This window comes from Vombatus ursinus, unplaced genomic scaffold, assembly GCF_900497805.2.
Source record: "Vombatus ursinus unplaced genomic scaffold, bare-nosed wombat genome assembly UNPS02014778.1, whole genome shotgun sequence".
Classification (NCBI taxonomy): domain Eukaryota; kingdom Metazoa; phylum Chordata; class Mammalia; order Diprotodontia; family Vombatidae; genus Vombatus; species Vombatus ursinus.
This window is the reverse complement of record NW_020954556.1, coordinates 28034913-28055137: the sequence shown is the minus strand read 5'-3', so window position 1 is coordinate 28055137 and position 20225 is coordinate 28034913. Positions and strand designations below refer to the sequence as shown.

Below are 20225 nucleotides of genomic sequence, written 5' to 3'. Positions count from 1 at the left end.
AAATTAAAAGAAAAAATAAAATTAAGAAAATATAGCATCCAGTTGAGGGAACTTTTTCCTGACCTATTTAAACAAATTGTTGAAGGTTAAAAAAAAATGGAAAGTAGTTAAAATAACAGAGATTGACAAAGACTATTACCATTTCCTAAGGAAGTTTAACTGATGTAAATCTATCACATCATGAGAAAACCAAAGGAGCCTAAAAGCTGCTTCACATTACAAATAATCTCCTTCATGAATAGAGAGAAATGGAAGCAATGCCAGTTTAAATTACAAACTCGTTTGTAAAATCTTACAAAGGAAGATATTGAAAATTATGCATTGTGTTCTCATAAAACTATAAGAAACAATAGAGGGGAAAAATACATTTATAGGAAGCTTGAGAGACATTCAACTGTCATTTTGAGGGCATTTATGGATGAAAGTGGAGTTCGGACAATAAACAGACAGAAATAAGAAAAGCTCTAAAGACTTTTTTCTAAACAGATTCTTTTCACCATCAATAGCAGTGGGGCCACTATTTTTGGACTTCAACATCACAGTCCTTAGTGTGTTACCAAAGTGGACAAAGGAATGATAAAAACAAAGATGAAAAGACTAAATAGACTAGACCAAGCATATACCCTCAGGACACTCATGGAGGCAACAAAATATTGAGAGTAATGAGGGATCAATTCTTAAGGTTTCTGAAAGAAGCTTGGAAAAATCAAAAACCTAATTATAACCCCCAAAATGGCAACCCAGAGGATGTCAATAATTACCACCTTATTTGAGGTGAAAGAATCGAGTTCTTAGCCAATGTGACGGCCATGATCTACCATATGATTTAAGGTGCTATGGACCCACCTCCCTACTAGAGATGTTACTAACAAATGAATTCCTCCTACTTGTGGAAACATGACTAAATATCAATTAAGGCCCTGAATTTTTTCATTCATTAGAATTTCTTTCCTTGTTGAAATGTAAGTTCCTTGAGGGCAAAGAATGGTCTTTGTTTTTGCTTGTATTTATATCTCCAGTTCTTAGCACAGAGTAAGTTCTTAATGCATGTTTTATGCCTGCCTGCTTACAGAAACTAAGAGCTATATACCAGGGTTCACAAGAGGGACCATGAGTGGAATGATGAGTTAATGAGAGTAATTTGAGAGAAGCTCTCAACCTCTCTCTTCCTTCCTTCCTGCACCCCTTTCCCTCTCAAAAAAATTGAACCTGGACCATGTAAAACCCAAAAGTTTGGGTTTGGGGCTACAAGTTACATTCTATTATATTGATATAATTTAGGGTGTTCCACCATTTCCCCAGTGTTGAATATATAGAGCTTTGTGTACCCAGCTTGCATTTGAAATTGTGAAGAGTCACAGATGTAAACTACATCTTTGTAGGTGATAGGAAGGAAAACATTCATTAAGTGCCTAGTATGTGCCAGGTACTATGCCAAGCATATTACAAATATCATCTCATTTGATCCTCACAATAACCCTAGGAGGTAGATGCTATTATTATTCCCATTTTATAGTTGAGGAAACTGAGGCAGATAGAAATTAAGTTACTGGCCTGAGCCACATAGCTAATAAGTATGTGAGATTGCATTTGAACTCAGTACTTCATAATTCCTTTGTATGAGGTATAAAAAATTCTGCTCAGTTGATGTGGGAGAGGAAGGATTAGGATTTTTACCCCCTATCCCTCTGACTCCTATTTGTGAAATGTGGACCCACCAGTTACCAATCTATTCCAGCCACTTCCCTTCTTCTACCACTGGAAATGAAGTTGTTTGTAGTTACCAATGTGTCTCCTTGTGAGTATGCAAGGAATAGAACAGTGGGGAAAGCTTAGTAGCCTGAAATGGAAGCTTGAACACCTCCCCATCAGACAGTATCTATTGCTGCATTTTGATTACCTTTACCCTGTTCTAGGTGGTGCAGTAGATAGAGTGCTGGGGTCTGGAGTCAGGATGACTTACCTTCCTGAGTTGAAATCTGGCCTCAGATACTTACTGGCTATGTGATCCTGGGCAAGTTATTTCACCCTGTTTGCCTCAGTTTCCTCATATGTAAAATGAGCTGGAGAAGGAAGGCAAACCACAGTATCTTTGCCAAGAAAACCCCAAAGAGTCAGACATGATTGAATGACAGGATGTTATAAAATGTAAGTTAATAAGATTTTCTTCCATTTCTCTCTAGAACCTCCACCTGTGTGTGTGTGTGTGTGTGTGTGTGTGTATGTCTGTGTGTGTGTCTGTGTGTGTGTGTATGTCTGTGTGTGTGTCTGTGTGTGTGTGTCTGTGTCTATATCTGTGTGTGTTTTGTGCTAGTTACTGCTTTTCTTTCTCTCACATCCCATTGGCACTGACATACATAAAAATCAGAAATTGCTATGGTTAACTGTACTATTATTTTATACTGGCTTTCAACACTTACTGAGTAGAAATGTAATCAGACTTTAAAGAATAGCCAGATTTTCGATTTAACATGTGCTCTTCTGGCCAGGGAGAGAAGGGGAAAGAATTGGCAAAATCACCATCTGATATCAGTTCTCCAACATGGAAAGTTCAGGAATGACTGGTCCATTCAACCACAAGGTTCTTCTCAGTCTCAGGCTGTTCAGTAGTAGGAAGCAGTGAATAGCAGCAGTCAAGTTGTGTTGGCTATTCACACACCAGAATTCTCACCTGCCTTTATACCTACTCCAATATTTCTAAAATCTTGCTCACAGGGCATCTGAACATGACACTCATTCTCGTAGGACAAGGGAAAGGTAACATTTTCTTTTTAAAGCAAGGGTCCTTAACCTGAGGTCTATGGAACCCCAAAAGGGTCTATAGATAGATTTCAGACGGGTGAACAGACTTAGATGGGGGAAAATACATCTTTATTACAATATATAATTGGCTCAATTTGTAACCTTATTTATTTCATTTTATGCACTTAAAATATGTTGGGGGGGTGGTTTCTGAGAAGGGATTTGTTGGCTTCTTCAGACTGTCAAAGAGTCCACCACAATACAAAATAATATCCTTGCTTTAAGGCATAGTCCTTCTTTGGTCTATGGATTGAAAACAAACTATAGATTTCTATTTCTATCCAACAAGTTTCATCCAGATGTTTAAAAACCTTTGGTGGGAGGGGGGGTTTGCTACAAATGTATACTAGAAATAACATTTTGCTTGGTTGTAATTTGTCACAGATAATTTACAAAATTACTGCAATTGACATATAATCACTTAACCTCTTAAAAGGACTAAGCAGTTGAATGAGAATTGGTTCATTCTGGAAAATGTTCTGCTTAATACTTATGGTTAACAGTGATTATAAATTGCTTTCACTTTCCAATTTGTTCTGTCATGAAAAATGAAGTTAACAACAAATTTGAGCAATGGAAGCAGTTAAACATCTTTTTAGTTAACCCACAATGACTAGGCTTGGCTTAATTAAAGCAATTATGGGAAAACAATATTTCTGTCTTGATTTTTCAAACTTATGCTTATTTTTAAAGTCAAGAACCAGAGACCTAAAGATTGCCTGATTCAGCTCTTTGTCTTCAGTCAGGTGTTATTATTCTATTTTGTAGCCAAGACAATTTAGGCAATTGTGGAAACACTAATAAATGTCAATACATCTTATAAGTATTTAGTAGAAACCTCACAAGACATTTGAATAATTGAAGCATAGCTTTATTTGCTTATAATTTTAATCTATGTATTACTTATGTTTAATTTCTATGTGTTCTATTTGCTCTTTTAGTGGTTAACAGAGGGTATAGGTTTCAGGAGATCAAGTTGTTCCTGGAGTCCTTGCACACAAGAATTCGTATGTAAGCTATGCTGCTTTGGAAAATTACACAAAGAAAAACCAGTACATATTCTGATATCTCAATGCAGAGTTTATGCCAGCATGTTTTGCCTGAAATCACTGTGAGTATACATAAAAATGAATAAACCAGAAGAGTAAAGCAGATTTCCTTCTTAGCTTGTTCTTGACTTAGCTTTATTGTTAGATCCTGGCTTTCTGTTCACACATTCTGAAGTAGGTTGCTTCTGAGAAGGATGAAACAAAAAGATCAACGGAGTCAAGAAAGAGATTTACAAAGGAAAAAAGATGAAATCAGTGACTTTTTAGAAGCCACTGGGACTCAAAGCACAACTAATACTTTTAACAAACAGACAATTAAAAGGGAAAAAAAAACTTCCAAAAATCAGAAGGAGAAAGAATGTGACAAAACCTGTAAGAAAATATTTTAGTAACTGAGGTGCAGTTGATTTTTTTTTGGAGGGGTGAGGCAATTGGGGTTAAGTGACTTGCCCAGAGTCACACAGCTGAGTGTTATGTGTCTGAGGTCACATTTGAACTCAGGTCTTTCTGACTCCAAGGCTGGTGCTCTATCCACTCCACCACCTAGCTGCCCCCTGAAGGTGATTTTTTTAAAAGATGTTGCTTATGTGGACTCTTATTCTGGAAGAAGGTTTTTAAAATAATGGAAGGATGCAATTTTCTAAAACTCTTCTCCCCAGCCTCCAAGAAGAAAAAAAAAAAAAGACAGAACAAAATATAATCCCAATGTTAGTAAATTCAGCCAGTCTCCCTTGTTTGAAAACTTGGTGTTATTTTTTACTTTTGCTTGTCCCTAACTTTTATAGCCATTTAATCAACAAGTCTTATGGATTTCAGCTCTGCAACATTTCTAGAATCTTTCTTGTCCCCTCTCTTCCCCCTACCACTTGAATATACCTCGTTATTCCCATGCTGGCTCCTCCGTTAGAATGTGAGCTCCTCAAGGGCAGGGGCCCAGTTTTTTGCTTTTTTTTTTTTTCATCATTGCACTTAACACAGTGCATGGCATATAGTAAGTACTTAATAAGTGCTTGTTGACTGAATGGAACCTCATTACCATCCACCTGGACTATTACAATAGCCAAAAGATTTCCTTACCTCTACTCTCTCCAGTCTATATTTCATAGGATTGCTTGATCTATCTTCTTTTTGACTAACAAGTAAAATTCCAAACCCTTTGCTTGGCCCTCTATAACCTGCCTTTCCAGTGTTCTCTCAAATTGCTTTTTATTGTATACTCTATACTCCAGTCAAACTGGACTACTATGTTCTTTGGACTCAGAAAAGAGTCTTGGGGGATATTGGGTATCACCTAGATGAAGATCCAGAAATGAAGACTAAGGAAAAGGGAATAGATAAGTCTGAGGAGAACCAGGAGAAAGTAGTGTCCTGAAAACCTAGAGAGAAGAAAGTTTCCAGAAGCAGAGGGTAATCAATAATACAAATGCTGCAGAGAAGTAAAAAAGGATGAGGACCGAGAAAAGGCCATTCGATTTGATAATTAAGAGATCTCTGGTAACTTTGGAGAGTGCAATTTCAGTTAAATGATGACTCAGGAAGCCAGATTAGAGAGGGTTTAGAAGTGCTAGAGGCACCTAATGTAGACAGCTTTCTCAAAGAGTTTAACAAAGAAAGTGAGGAGAGATAGCTGGTGGCTAGCAGGCACGGTGGGATTAAGTGTTTTGTGTAACACATGCATATATTTATATATAGCAGAGAAGGAGCCAGTAGATAGAGATCAAAAATTAAAGACAGAGTTAGTGCGGGGTAATCTATTGGAGAAGATGGAAGGGGATAGAATAAAGGGTGTATGTTGATATGTTTGCTTTGACAAGGAGAAGGGCCATCTTTTCATGGAGACAAGGGTCTTATCACATGAAGAAGATAGGAGCAAACGATGTCTGAATTATGTGAGATGAAGAAGAGGGGAGAAAAGTGACCTCTCAGTTAATGGCACCACTTTTTTCAATGAAATATGAAAGAAGCTGAAATTGTGGTGTTTTGGTGGACTTAAGGAGAGATGAGAATGTTTAGAGGTGACTGTATCCTCAAAATTCATGCTAGTGAGGCACAATCTCTGGTAGGTCCTACAAAGACCTTTGGGTATGGGACACACTACAGACAAATGTTTGGTGCCCAAGAACCAGCATAGCTAAGTTTGGGATGACTAGTCAATAAGGGGCTGGGAGATGATTGTTTCTGGAGGGAAAGAGGAGGGGCCTAAGCCTACACCAGGGTGTAGAGAAATGTAGATATTAGTCCTAACAGGGTCCAAACAGAAAATCTCTAATCTCTCTTCCACATGACAATCTTTCAAATACTTGAAGAGAGTTATCATGTGCCACCCCCAGCCCCTTTCTCTGATTCCCACTTCCTTCAATGGATCTTCATATGACATGAATTCAAGTTCCATCAACCTGGTTGCTTTCCTCTGGATAGTCTCTAGTAGAGGAGTGTCTTTCCTGAACTGTGGTGGACATAACACTGGACCAGGCCAAAGTACTCAGATGGATCTTTTATCTCATCAATGTAGGTATTCTCTTCAATGACACCAATCACTATCTACATATGCTTATCCTGTTGGACTCTTGTCCACATTCTCCCTTAAATTTGCCATGGAGGGTTTCACCAGTTTCCTGGAAGCCTCACTTGCTTTCTCATGATATACTAAACATACCAGATGGAGCATAGAGTATGTTCATCAGTAATCCTTCTCATCATGTCACTAGGGTATCTACTTTTTTGCTCATGCATTTCTTTGATATCATCATCCACATCTCTTCTCCTTCATAATTCCTCATTTATAAGAACTAAATAGAGGCACAGTTGATAGAGTGATGGGCCTAGAGAAAGGAAGACCCAAGTTCAAATCTGAACTTAGACACTTACAAGTTGTGTGAACATAGGCAAATCACTTAATCTCTATCTGCCTCAGTTTCCTCAACTGTAAAATGAGGGTAATAACAGTACCTACTTTACAAGGTTGTTGTGAGGCTTAAATGAGATGATATTTGTAAAGCTCTTAGAATAGAGGCTGGCACATAGTAATGCCCATATAAATGTTTATTTCCTTCCTCCTTATAATGTCTGACACCTTGCTCATCTTCACCACGTCCATTTTCTCCATGGTCCTTTATGTGACTCTCATTCTCAACATTCAGACACTGTAGAGTCCCATGATTTATAATCATATAACACCAGAATACTATCATTAAAAAGGAGGGACCTTTCAGAGAGAACCTTGGGATTGTTAAAGTAATTTTGCGATTTCCCGAAGGCAATCCACCTTGCTCTCCTCCTTTTGTTCAACTCTAGGACCAGCTCATTTATTCTGATGGGTGAGGCTATAGGTTGTCTGTTCAACTACATATCAGAGACTGGCCATTGGGCAGATTTCATCTACTTGGTTTTTCCTGTGAATGTGAATAGTCAGGTCACATTCTTTAGCATGATTATGGAGAGAGTGGAAATGGCAAACTGAGAGGAGAGGAAAAGATAAATCTCCTATCTCTTAAAAACTCATCAAATTAGTTCACTGTTTGCAGAAGAGTATGTCTGATGCACAACTTTAGTAAATAACTTTTCAGCCTTTTTATCCATGTCTTCCTTTCATAATATGGGGAGTATGGGACTCATAAAACAGAAAAGAAGGCTACTCTGTCCCCTCAGATTCCAGGTCCAGGACCATGAACTTTGGATATACGTCGCCTCTTTGGTTTTCAGTGAAATTTGAAGAACCGAATTTGCCAGAAAAAGAAGCATAACATAAACAAGAGCAAAGCATTATCTTTATTCAATCTGTCTCTCCATGTTGTTTAAATGAATAAGATTCTTAGCAGGATGATGGAGTCTATCCACGAAACAATGTGTTTTCTGGAAAACAGAACAGGAATCACTCTGTGGAATGATAACAATGAGACATTGTCCTTGTACCACTAATTATGATGCTTCAGTGTTTCTCAAAGAATAGTACAAGGGCAGTAGTATATGTATGCTAGAATTGTAGCATCAAATTTCCCTAGAATTTATTTACTCAGATACAATGAAATTATGATGATGTATTTATATATGTATATATATATGGTATATACAAAATAAATATGTTCTACAAGGTTATTTGGTGGGAGATGGCACTAGCATCTAGGAACATTAGGAATGGACTCAATGAAGAGATGTTTGAGTTGAGTTTTGATGGAAATTAGAGATTTTAAGAGGCAAAGGTGACAGTGCATTCAAGCATCGGGTACAGCTTGTGCAAAGGCACAGAGATGGGAAATGGAGAGTTTTGTGTGGAGAACAGCAAGAAATCTCATTTGGCTAGACTGTAGAGAGTGGACAAGAATGTAAAAGGCTGAAAAGGTAGGTTGGAGTCAGGCTATGAAGGGCCTTCAATGTCAAATAGAGGAGTTTGTATTTGACCCTACAAGTTAGAGGGAGCCCTTGGAGTTTGTTGGGTAGTAGAGGGACATAGCCAGACCTGTGCTTTGGGAAAATCCCTTCAGCCTTGGGATTGAAATGGGATAGAGCCTTCAGGTAGGGAGACCAATTAGGAGGCCATTGCTATAGACTAATGTGAGAGGCAACACAAAGCTCTTATACACTGATAGCCAAGAGAGCAGAAATAAAGGGACAGATGCACATGAGATATGATAGAGAGAGCAAAGATGACACTTGACAACTGATTAGATATATATGGGCAGAGAGAGTGAGGACTTGAGCTTTACACTGAAGTTACAAACCTAAGTAACTGGATGGTACTCTCAATCGTCATAGGGAATTCAGAGGAGTGGTGGGTTTTGGAGGAAAGATAATGAGTTTTGTTTTGGATATGTTGAGTTTGTAGTATCTGTGGTATATCCAGTTTGGGAGATCTAATGGACAGTTAGAGACATGAGAATGAAGATCAGTAGAGACACTAACGCCGGATACATAGAATATGTCTACTAACATATATACATGTATCCATATAAACATATTGTATGTATATGTGTGTGTATGTATATGCATATATACACATATACACACATCTATCCCTATCTATCTCTAATCTCAGCTTGGCATAATGAATACATATGTATTATGTATATATATATATATGTGTGTGTGTGTGTGTGTATACATATGTGTGTACATACACACATCTACACCTACTTATTTGTCTATCTATCTATCTCAGCATGGCATAGTGTATACAGAACTGACTCTGGAGCTAAGAAGGCTTATGTTCAAGTCCCAACTTTGACACATACTGGCCTTGTGACCCTGGGCAAATCACTTAACCTCTCAGTGCTCTAAGCATCTCACCTAAGACTATAAGTTGCAGGGAAGGTGCTAACCTACTGTGGGAGAGGGAGCTTCTTCATCCAGGAGTTCCCTATATGAATGAAATCACAGGTCCTGTCCTTATCCATATATCCATAGTCATATGGCTACTGAACTTGGGGTTAAAAGATCTAGATCTTAAGTCCTGACTCACACTTACTAGATATATATGACCCTGAGCAAGACATTTAATCTCTTTGAACACATTTCTTTATCTATAAAATGGGAATAAAAATGCTTACATTGCCCACTTCACAGGGTTGTTGTAGAGAAAGTGCTTTGTCAACCATAAAGCACCATATAAATGTAAGATACACTTTTATTACTTTCTGATATTTGCTTATGTATGTGTATGCATATTTATGTTTACATTTCCAACTGGGTCACACATTTTTGAAGGTTGAAATGTCTTCCATTTTTTTTGTAGGGAGACTGAAGTTTTCACTGGCCAAAATATAGCACCAAAGCCCTCATGTTTTGCTGCTGACAGTCATACATGATGTATATAAGAATTCAGACTAGGGTGGGTAGAGAACATTGACCTCGTCTCCTTCCTTAATTTACCTTTTGTTCTGGCTTAAATTCACTTGCAGCTTATGTCAAATAAATATGTCAAATTATCTGAAATCCTGAGCTAGATAGTTTTCCAGTAACAGAAGGTTTTGATCTCTGCACAGACCAAAAAAAAAAAAAGAAAGAAAGAAAAGAAAAGAAAAATCTAATCTTAGCCTGAGGATGCTCTTCATGGCTTTGTTAGTTGGGTGTGGTGTTTTAGTCAGGAAACCTTAAAAGACAAAAGCTGAGATGGCTGGACTGTCTTGGCAGAGTTGAATGTAGTAGCAGAGACTATGAAGTCAGCATAACCCAGTGGACCAGGACCATGCTTTTCTGGCTTAGCATTCATATAAGCCACCTCCCCAAATGGATATTCCTCAAGGTTCTGGTCTTCTACACTCTTTCTCTTGGTAAACTTTTAACTATCATGTTATTATGTATGTAGATAACTCCTAGACATTTCCAACTCCAGTACACACACACACACACACACACACACACACACACAAACACACACACATCCTTATCCATCCTTACATCTCTTTTCCGTTTTGGGGCAAAACTCCTTGAAAAGATTGTGTATAATTCCTTGAGAAGCATGTCTATAATCAATGTCTCCACCTCATTTCTTCTTAACTCTCTATGGTCTGGCTTCCAACCTCATCATTCAACCAAAAATGCTCTCTACAAAGTTACCAGTGATCTCTTGGCTGCCAAATCTAATCACTCCAATCTTCATCTTGGGCCTTTCTGCAACCTTTGAAATTGTTGATCATCCTCTTCTCCTTGATATCTTAAAAGACTATTTCATCCTGGTTCTTTTCCTACATGTCTGACCATTCCTTCTCAGTCTCCTTTGCTGGATCTTCATTCATCTCATTAACTGCAAGGGTTCCCCAGGTCTCTGTCCTGGGCTCTCTTCTCTTCTCCTTATATACTTTTTCACTCAGTGATCTCATCAGTTTCCCTGGTTTCAATTATTATCTCTATGCTGATGATTCTCAGATCTGCTTATCAGTTGAAACCTCTCTCCTAACCTCCAGATTTACATCTCCAACTGTGTATTAGACACATCAAACTGTATGTTCTGTAGATATCTTAAACTCATATCCAAAATTGAACTCATTATATTTTCCTACAAATCCTTCTCCCTTCCAAACTTCCCCATTACTGAAGAGGGTACCATCATCCTCCCCACCCCCCACCCAGTCTTGCAACCTAGATGTCAACCTTGACTACTCACTTTCTCACCTCCACCCATAATACCCAATCTATTGCCAATTCCCATAGATTTATCTTTGTAATCTCTCCCTTCTGTCCCCAGACATTGCCAACATCCTGGTGCAGGTCCTCATCACCTCATGCCTCCACTATGGCAATAGCCAACTGGTCAGTGTTCTTGCTTCAAATATCTTCCCACCCTAGTGCATCCTCCATCTAGCTGTCAAATTAATCTTCCAAAAGTACATATCTGAACATCTCACTCCTCCTATTTAATAACTTCCATGGCTCCCAATCATCTGTGGGGTCAAATATAAAATCCTTTATAACTGCCTCCACCCTACCTTTCCAGTCTTCTTAAATGTTACTCCTCACCATGTCTTCTGTGATTTAGTGGCACTGGTTTCCTGGCCTTTCCTTGCATAAAACATACCATCTCCAGACTCTGGGTACTTCCACTGGCTATTCCCCTTGTTTACAATACTCTCTCCCTTATCTCCACCTCCTGCCTCCGTTGGTTTCTTTCAAATCTCAGCTAAAATCCCTTCTTCTCTACAAGAAGTCTTTTCTGATTCCCCCTTAACACTAGTGTCTTTCCTCTACTGATCATCTCCAATTTCTCCTATATATATTTGCACATAGTTATTTGCATGTTGTCTCCCTCATTAGGTTATGAGCTTCTTGAGTTGTTACTTTTTTGTCTTTCTTCGTACCCTCAGTGTTTAAGATAGTATCTTGTACATAGTAGGCACTTAATGTTTATTGATTGGCTCATCATTATCCTTGACTCTTCACTGTCCCTTATCCTACATATCCAGTCAGTTGCCAAATCTTGCCATTTGTACTTTCAAAACACCTCTCACATTTGACCGTTTCTCTTTCCTCATACAGGGACCAACTTAATTCAGGCCCTAATCACTTCTCATCTAGATTAATGCAACAGCCTCCTAATTGGTTTGCCAGCCTCCAGACTTTTCCTATCCAGTCCATCCTATATACTGTTGCCAAAGTAATTTTCCTTAAGTGCAGATCTGACTGTGCCATGTTGCTACTCAATCAACTCCAATGGTTTCCTATTGCCTCTAGGACATTCAACTTTTAAAGTCCTATACAACCCAGCCCCGAACTATTTCTCCAGCCTCATTGGACATTATTTTCCTCCAGAGGTGTGCTGGTAAATGTTTAATAACTAACTCTTCAAAAAAAAAGTATGCAAGACACACTTTTAAGTCTGTTAATTATTTTCTCTGACACTTTCTTAAGTCTAGACAATAAACAAAACAATAAATAAAACCTTGATTTATAGTGATTGCAGATTTCTGAGGTATAACCCTTCACACTGAAAATTTAATAATTAGCAAAGCTAGGTTGAACTGGCTCTAGCACCCTCATTCCTCCCACCCCACATTCTGCAATCCAGCCAAACTGACTTCCTCTCTCTCCCTTTGCACTCATCATCTCACATTCCTAGAATGCATTTCCTCCTTACCTTGTCTCATAAATTCCTCTCTTCTTTTAAGATACAGCTCAAGTACCATTTTCTGCTTGAAGCCTTTCCTGATTCTTCCAACAGCTAGAGGCCTTCCTCCCTCTAAAACTATCTTTTATATAAACATGGTATTTATATAAGGTTTTATATAAACATGGTATACTTTTATATTTTTCACTTCATATTTATTCTGTCTATATTTTTATATGTACTTGTCTCCCTCACTAGAATGTAAGCTCTTTGTAGGTGCTTAACAACTTCTTGATTGACTGACTGGAGTTGTAGGAGCAGGTCTAATGAGAGCAGCATGATAATATCACTGGAAGACAACAAGGGTGCAACAGTGTTGGAAGGGTGATTTATCTTTCCACATACAGTACGAATACATGAGCCACTTGCTCATGAACCCTACTTATGTTCATTTTCTTCACTGATGGTGTGGATATTTGTGGCAGAGTGTTCCCTATGTTAATGGAACCACTGAAGGACCTCGATGTATCTGACAGAGTTGGAACCTCATATTTCTGAGACCTCAGTGACTGGGAAAAAATAATTTGGTGATAAGGTGCCTATGGGTGTCACTGAACTCTCTCAGTAGCCTTATCCCAAGATAGTGAAGAATGAGGCATATACAAGAGATATCTTACATATGTTACAGATACTCAGTTTCTGATTTGAGAATGCAAAAGCATTTCTTCCTTCCAAAAAGACCTTGTATTTAATTACTATGCCTCCATAGTACCTTAGTTATGTTGAAGCTTGGGATCTGAAATTGTTCAGAATCCTCTTCAGAAGAGGTGCCTACTTCCCTTATTGCCCAGAGGCAGAGTTCTGAAATGGCTTAGAGTTCTCTCTCCAGTAGCGCTACTATTTATTGTCTCCCTGAGAATTCCTCTTCTTATAGTTCTGAGACCTCAGTAATACAGGCAAAATAATTAGGTAATTAGGCGGACTGTGCTAAACTCGTACTCTACACTCATTCAGAAGCCTTTTCCCAAGTTATGTTATGGATTCGGCACATCTGGAGACAGATAAATCTGTGGTCCAAGCCCTTAGCACTGAATCTCTGAGCAGAACTCAAAAGTCACTCCAGTACTACCACTGAGTGCTCTGAGGCTCAGGATTTGAGATTACTTGGACTCCTTTCTTAGGAGCAAGTGCTCATGGTTTGCATGTCAACCAAGAGCAACATCAATTTGGAGTATAAATTCATTTGCAAAATTCTATGGAATAATAATAGTTAACATTTATATAATGCTTAAAGATTTGCAGAGCACTTTACATATATAATCCCATTTGCCTCTAACAATAAGCCTTTAAGGTAGGGGATAGTATTAATTCCATTCTACAGATGAAAAAACTCAAGTCCAAAGAGGTTAAATGACTCGCCCAGGGCCACAGAGCTAAAGTGTCAGGGGCAAAATTAAAATTCAAGTCCTCTTAACTCCAATTCTAGTACTATATCCACTATAATATGCTACCTCTAATCAGAAGATGGTGAAAGGTTAGGAGTATAACCCATGATTTAGAATCCCAAGCTCCAGGTCTACATAGACTGCTTCAATCCTAGGGGCTTGTTAAAAATCCGTCTTTGGTTCACTTTGCCCCCACCCAGAGTTTACTCTGGGAAGATTAAAATATAGTTCATTTTTAGGGCTCCACAGAAGGAGGTTAAAAGGTCTCCACTTCCTAAACAACCACTCAAGACAACAAGGCATATTGGCTACAGCACAACCTTTATTTTACCCCAAAGAAAATGCAAAACAACTCAAATATCTCACAGTTGCCCAGAAGTAGTTGATGCAATTCTCCTTCCCCTCCCCCTAGAAGGGAAACGGATTAAGGATTACCAGAGAAACATGTTCCTTTTCAACTGGGCTTGTACTTCCTAAATAAATCCCAGCAGTACCAGAGGACGAAGTCTAGATTTTTTGTCCTCTGTGTTAAGGTTCAGTCCTTTGCTGCCTCTGTAGTTATGGGTAATGTGCTTGATCCTTAGTTTGGGAACTATCAATATTCCTCTAGAGTAGGGGTTCTTAACTTTTCTTGTCGTCTAGTAAAGCCTATGAATTCCTTAGATTAATTGTTTTTTAAATTAATAATTGAAAGAAATGCTGAATTTCAGTCTGGGATTAGTGAAAATAAAGCTGTAACTTTTTCCCCCACCCAAATTCACAAATGCCTTCTGAAATCTAGCCATGAAAAACTTGGGAGGTCTGAGGACCTCCGTTAAAAACCCCTGCTCTGGAGGAATGGAGTTAAAAAACTCTTACCATTCAGTCATGGACGTGCCCTATATTTGGATGCTGTCTCTTAGACTAAGGAGATACACTCTTGTCTCTTCAAGATGGATCCAGAAACTTGTCCCTCCCGGACACTTCTGAGGTTGCATTTGTGAAAAAACACACAATATTGCATTGTCCCTCCCTCCCTCTGCCGCCTTTTGGACTCATGGCATCACTTATGTTTGTTTCAGTTTCTCTTTCCTACCATTCGCAAACTGTTCTGGCTCTGACTTTCCCTGCATCTTTTATAGTACAAAGGAGTGATTTCAATGTAAAATATACCCTGATCCAGGAAAAATCATTCCTGTGCATTGTTCATCCTCAATAAAGTGTGAATGGATCCAGACCCAATAGGATATCCTCAGTCTTCTCAGTGAGTCATTGAAAGGCATGACCACATCCTCCATGCAAACAAAATACAGAACAAAGGCTGACCTTCCTATAGCCTCATCAAATTGATCGGATTCTCTTGGTCCTCATTCTACGGTAACATCATTGGACTCACACAAGGGGGAAGGGAATAAGCATTTATATAGTGTCTTCTATGTGCCAGGTACTGTACTAAGTGCTTTTACAAATATTTCATTTGATCCTCACAACAATGAGAGGTAGATGCTATTATTATTCCCGTTTTATAGTTGAAGAATGAGGCAAATGAAGGTAAAGTGACTTGCTCAGGGTCACACAGCTAGTAAGTGGCTAAGGCCAGATTTGAACTCAGGACTTCTTGACTCCATGCCCAGTGCTCTATCTACTGAATCACCAGCTGTTTCGTGACAGTGAAGATAAGTTAAAAGGAAAATCAGTCTGTACAAAGTTAAATATGAGACACAATTATGCTAAATCATTCCCAGAACTCTTACAGATAAACCTAGAAGGGCTACAACAAACAGACAAAAATGGAACAAATCTGTCAGCATTACTATAATGAACTATTTGATTATTGATGACAGTGGAACCACTACATTTGAACTCTAAAACCAAAATCCATGATGTTTTCTATAAGAAAGTGGAAATGGGATGAGAAGAGACAAATATAGGAAGAACAGCCTTGTCTACACAGCAGAAATCCATTCTGGTGGTGGTACAATTTTGGAAGCACTGAGGGAGAGATTTTCAAGTGATCTGAAAGAGGGAAAGTTATCAAATAATTAGAAGAATCAAGTACATTATGTTTAACAAAGAAAGGTCACTGAAAGGCCATTAATAGCAACCTACTTTCTCATTTCTGGGGAAATCTTTATGTGAATAACCTCCACATCTATTAGGGTATCTTTGATGAAAATATGAGATGAGAAGAGGTAGAATATTGCAAATGCTTTTCTGCCTTAGACATCATCTTCATATGCACACAATTGACTAAAAGGTGCAGACTTTTCAAGATCCTAATATATTTTTTGTTTGCTGACAGTAAAAAAGCACTTGAATAGGTAATGAAAAAAGCAACAAAAGTGTCATGTATGGGTGGATAGGTGTGTTCAACTTTCCTTCGTCTCTCTCCAGATCTGTATTCCAATACTCTTTTAGCCTTAATCTGAATTACTGACATTTTCTCAATCATTTTCTTAACTCTAGATAATCAACAAAATAATAAATTAAGCCTGATTTGTAACTTTTGCTGATTTCCGAGGGGTCAGTGCTTACACTGAATATTTAACAATTGAGTACCTGTTTCTATCTGGTTCTAGCACACCCCTGATTCCATCCCTTTCTTCCTCCTTTCTACTCTAGTGTATTTATCCCTTTTATTCTCCTTTTTCTTTCCCTTCTTAAAAGTCAGAATAGAATCTCCCTTTCCACCTTCAGGATCTGTTTTTCTTATTTAACTCCTTCAAGATCTTTTGAGGGCATTAGAACTCTGAAAGGCACTTACTTCTTCTCACTCATTAAAATTTTAGTGTTGTATTATTATATAGCTCCTCTCAAATGCTCAGATAAATCCACCTTTCTAGGTTTTTCTGGATACTTGTTTTTGTATTTCAAAGTTCCTATTCAGCTTTGTTTTTTTTATCAAAAGTGCTTAAATATCTTCTATTCAATTTTTTCTATCCACTTTTCCTTTGTAGGGATTATATTTACCTTTGTGAGGTAAATTTAAATTATTCTTTGTTATAAGCCTTTTGGCATATTATATTCCAAGATCTCCTTTTGTTTATAGTTGAAGTAGAAGCTGTCAGGTCTTGTGTGATCCTGACTGTGGTTCTTGGTACTTGGATTCCTTTTGGGATGCCTGTAGTATTTTTTCTTTGATGTGGGAGGTCTGGATTTAGGTTATAACATTCCTCCACTTCTAATAGATACTTTTCATTTATGATTTACTAAAATACAGTGTTTAAGCTTTTTGAAAAATCTTTTTTCCCCCAGGGAGCCCAATGATTCTTAAATGATCTCTGCACTAGTTTTCCAGATCAGTTTTTTTATATTTATATATGAGATGCCTTACATTTTCTTTTATTTTTTGTCCAATCTTTTGATTTTGTTCTAAAATCTCTTGCTGTCTCATGGAGTCATTGGTTTCCATTTGTGCTATTCTAGTTTTTAGGGAGTCTATTTCTTGAGTAAGGTTAACCACTATCTAAACCTCAAACATCCAGAGGGGACGAACACTCAGAGGTAGAGGTCAATGAAGGAACCTCCACATCCTAGCATGGATTCCAGCTCCCAGATTTCTGGCACTCACTATTTCAACTTTTCAAAACTCATAACCCATTGCCATCTCCAACAATCCTTCACCTAAAAGCAGGAAGAATACACTCAATAGAGACAGAAGCAACAAGTGTACTCTTGGCCCACACAGCAGTGGCCCTGCTAGGGAGATGACAGTCTGAGGTCTCTCTCTGCACCAAGGGCTTATTACAAGTCTCCTCACTCGCACACAACCAGGCATGAAAAATAGTGAGGAGGTTGCATTGGTCAGTCAGTACCTTTTGAATGCACCCCAGTTCCAGCTCAGGAGCCAATCAAAAATTCAACTCTTCATCACATGTTTAGCAGATTAAAACCAATTACGAAATGTCAGCATGTGCTCCAAAGTCCATGTGGGGATTGCATCAATAGTACACACCACACATGCTCATAAAGGCTGGGATTGGTCAGTTCCCCATTTCATTTGTCTTATTAATTATTAATTCAGTCCAAACAAAGTAAGTGGACATTTCAAAGTCTGAACTTTGGGCTCGTTTTATCTGCACAAGCAAAGGCATGGAATTTGGCAAATAATAATAATAATAATAACAATAACAACAGTTAGCAATTATATAGTTTTTTAATGTTTACAAAGCACTTTTGCTTGTCATGGAGATATTATTTGATTTTCACAACAACCCTGTGAAGGATATGCTATTATTATCCCCATTTGAAGGATGAGAAAACTGAGGCAGCAGCAACAATGACCTTTACTCCTAAGGACTGCTTGCTCCTGTGGCTTTTCTCTACTCACTTATCTTTATGTGAGAATAGAAGAAATTTAGAGTTTGAAAATTAGAGAATCTCAAACATCAGAGCTATTTAATAGTTGTTTGGCAAATAACTATTAGCTGATATATAGTCTAGCCTCCAGAGTTTTAAAATTGGAAAGTATATGAAGCATTTTCATGAGTTAGGGTAAGGTCTCTCTGACAGGTAGACTCCTGTCTAGGAAGAGGAGTTGAAAGAAAAAACTAAGCCTGAGGGAATTTAGGTAGCTGGGAGCATTCTGCTCTTTGTTCTAAAGAGCATTCCCAGGAGGCTAAAAAATCTACTGGTGATATGAGAGGCCTTAGTGGCAAAGAGACTCAGGGAACATAACAGGAAAAGTTTTCTTCCTTTTCTAAAAGATCTGGAGAAGGATTTTAAGCCAACAAAGCTTGATGATGCCCCAGGAAGATATCTTGAAGCTGACAGCCACAGAGCCTCCAGCACCACAGCACTGAGTTAGGAAGCAAAGCAGAGTCCCAGGGAAGACCGAAAGGGAGCAAGACCAGCCCGCAGAAGCTTCAAGACCAGTGGGGAACAGGCTGTGATCAATGACATCACTGGAGGACATTACAGGCCTCACAATGTTGGAGGCATGAAAACATTTTTCTTACTTACATGTGTTCCCTAGATAAGTGCCTCCCCATGTGTGCTCCCTCTGCATGTCCTCCTTCCCACTGTCTTTCTCTGTGTGTGTGTGAGTGTGTGTGTGTGTGTGTGTGTGTGTGTGTGTGTGTGTACCTATTTAAGGCAGCTTGTACTGATTTAAGGCAGAGTGAAAAGGCAGTAACCTAGGCAGTGGTTCTCAGAGTGTTGTTTGGCCTTTGTTCTTGAAGAAGACCATGACATTAGGAAGATGATGCCATGACTTGCAAGTGAATTAGATTTAAGTGACGGAGGGCTGTGCGAGATCACTATCCTCACTTTCTCCTCCAGAGTCATCTGGGTCCAGTAGAGATATATAAATCAGGACAACTGGAGATGGCCCAGATGTAATGGAAGACCTTGGCCTTTTTGAGCTAAGGGTGAGGTAACTCCCATTTAGTGATTAGGGGTGTTTAAGTGAGTCAAGGGATGGCCCCTTTAATCTAAAACAAAACAAAACAAAACAAAACAAAACCTAACACCAAGCTGGGAGGGGAAGACCCTCAGGATTTCTGGCCAAAAGAGAAACAATTACTATTTACATTTACCAATGTCCACTAAGTGGTTCTTGGGTTGGGACCTATTGTTGGCCTATGAGAGCCAGAGTGAACTGGATTTAAGGCTTAGTGTTTAAGAATGAAATCTACCCAGTAAACCCCAAGATATCTTGAAAGGTTTCAGCCATCAAAATTTATATCCCTTGGGCAGAGCACCTGCCCATGAAGGCATGAAACCCCATGTGGACAGAGGGAGAGGAAGGAGGGAAGGGAGAAGAGAGGAGAGGAGAGGACAGGAGAAGAGAGGAAAGGTGGGGGACAGGAGGGGAGAAGAGGGAGAAGGAAGGATCTGTGTTGTCCAACTGGAACTGGCCAATTGGGTCCCCAGTGGGGCAGCTCAGACTACTCACAGATTGTTGCTTGTCCTTTGTTCTTGAAGAGGACAATGACATCAGGAAGATGATGCCATGACTTTCAAGTGAATTGGATTTAAGTGAGGGAGGGCTGTGCAAGGTCACCAGCCTCACTTTCTCTTCTGGAGCCGTCTGGGTCCAGAGGCATGATATATAGATCAGGACGACTGGAGATGGGCCCCATTTATACAAGATGCATACAAAATGAACGCAAGATAACCTCAGAGGGGAAGACACTAGCACCTGGGGAAAGACCTCTTGGTGTTGGAATTGATTCTTTTTTTTTTTTTTTGGTGAGGCAATTGGGGTTAAGTGACTTGCCCAGGGTCACACAGCTAGTATGCGTCAAGTGTCTGAGGCTGGATTTGAATTCAGGTCCTCCTGACTCCAAGGCTGGAGCTCTATCCACTGCGCCACCTATCTGCCCCTGGAATGGATTCTTAGAGGAATCCAGGGATTTCAAGAGGCAGAGGTAATTGGAAGGGGGAAGGGAGAGCATCTTGGGCAGAGGTGAC

The 20225-nt window shown here is 38.9% G+C and overlaps 1 long non-coding RNA gene across 1 annotated transcript in view; it reads right to left on the bottom strand.

Moving 5' to 3' along the window:
* LOC114045241 overlaps positions 1 to 14783 on the bottom strand; it is a 30528-nt gene extending 15745 nt beyond the window's left edge. The window contains exon 1 of the long non-coding RNA XR_003569357.1: positions 14691 to 14783. This is a non-coding gene — a long non-coding RNA (uncharacterized LOC114045241). The remainder of the gene's footprint in view (positions 1 to 14690) is intronic.
* Positions 14784 to 20225: the final 5442 nt, after the last annotated feature.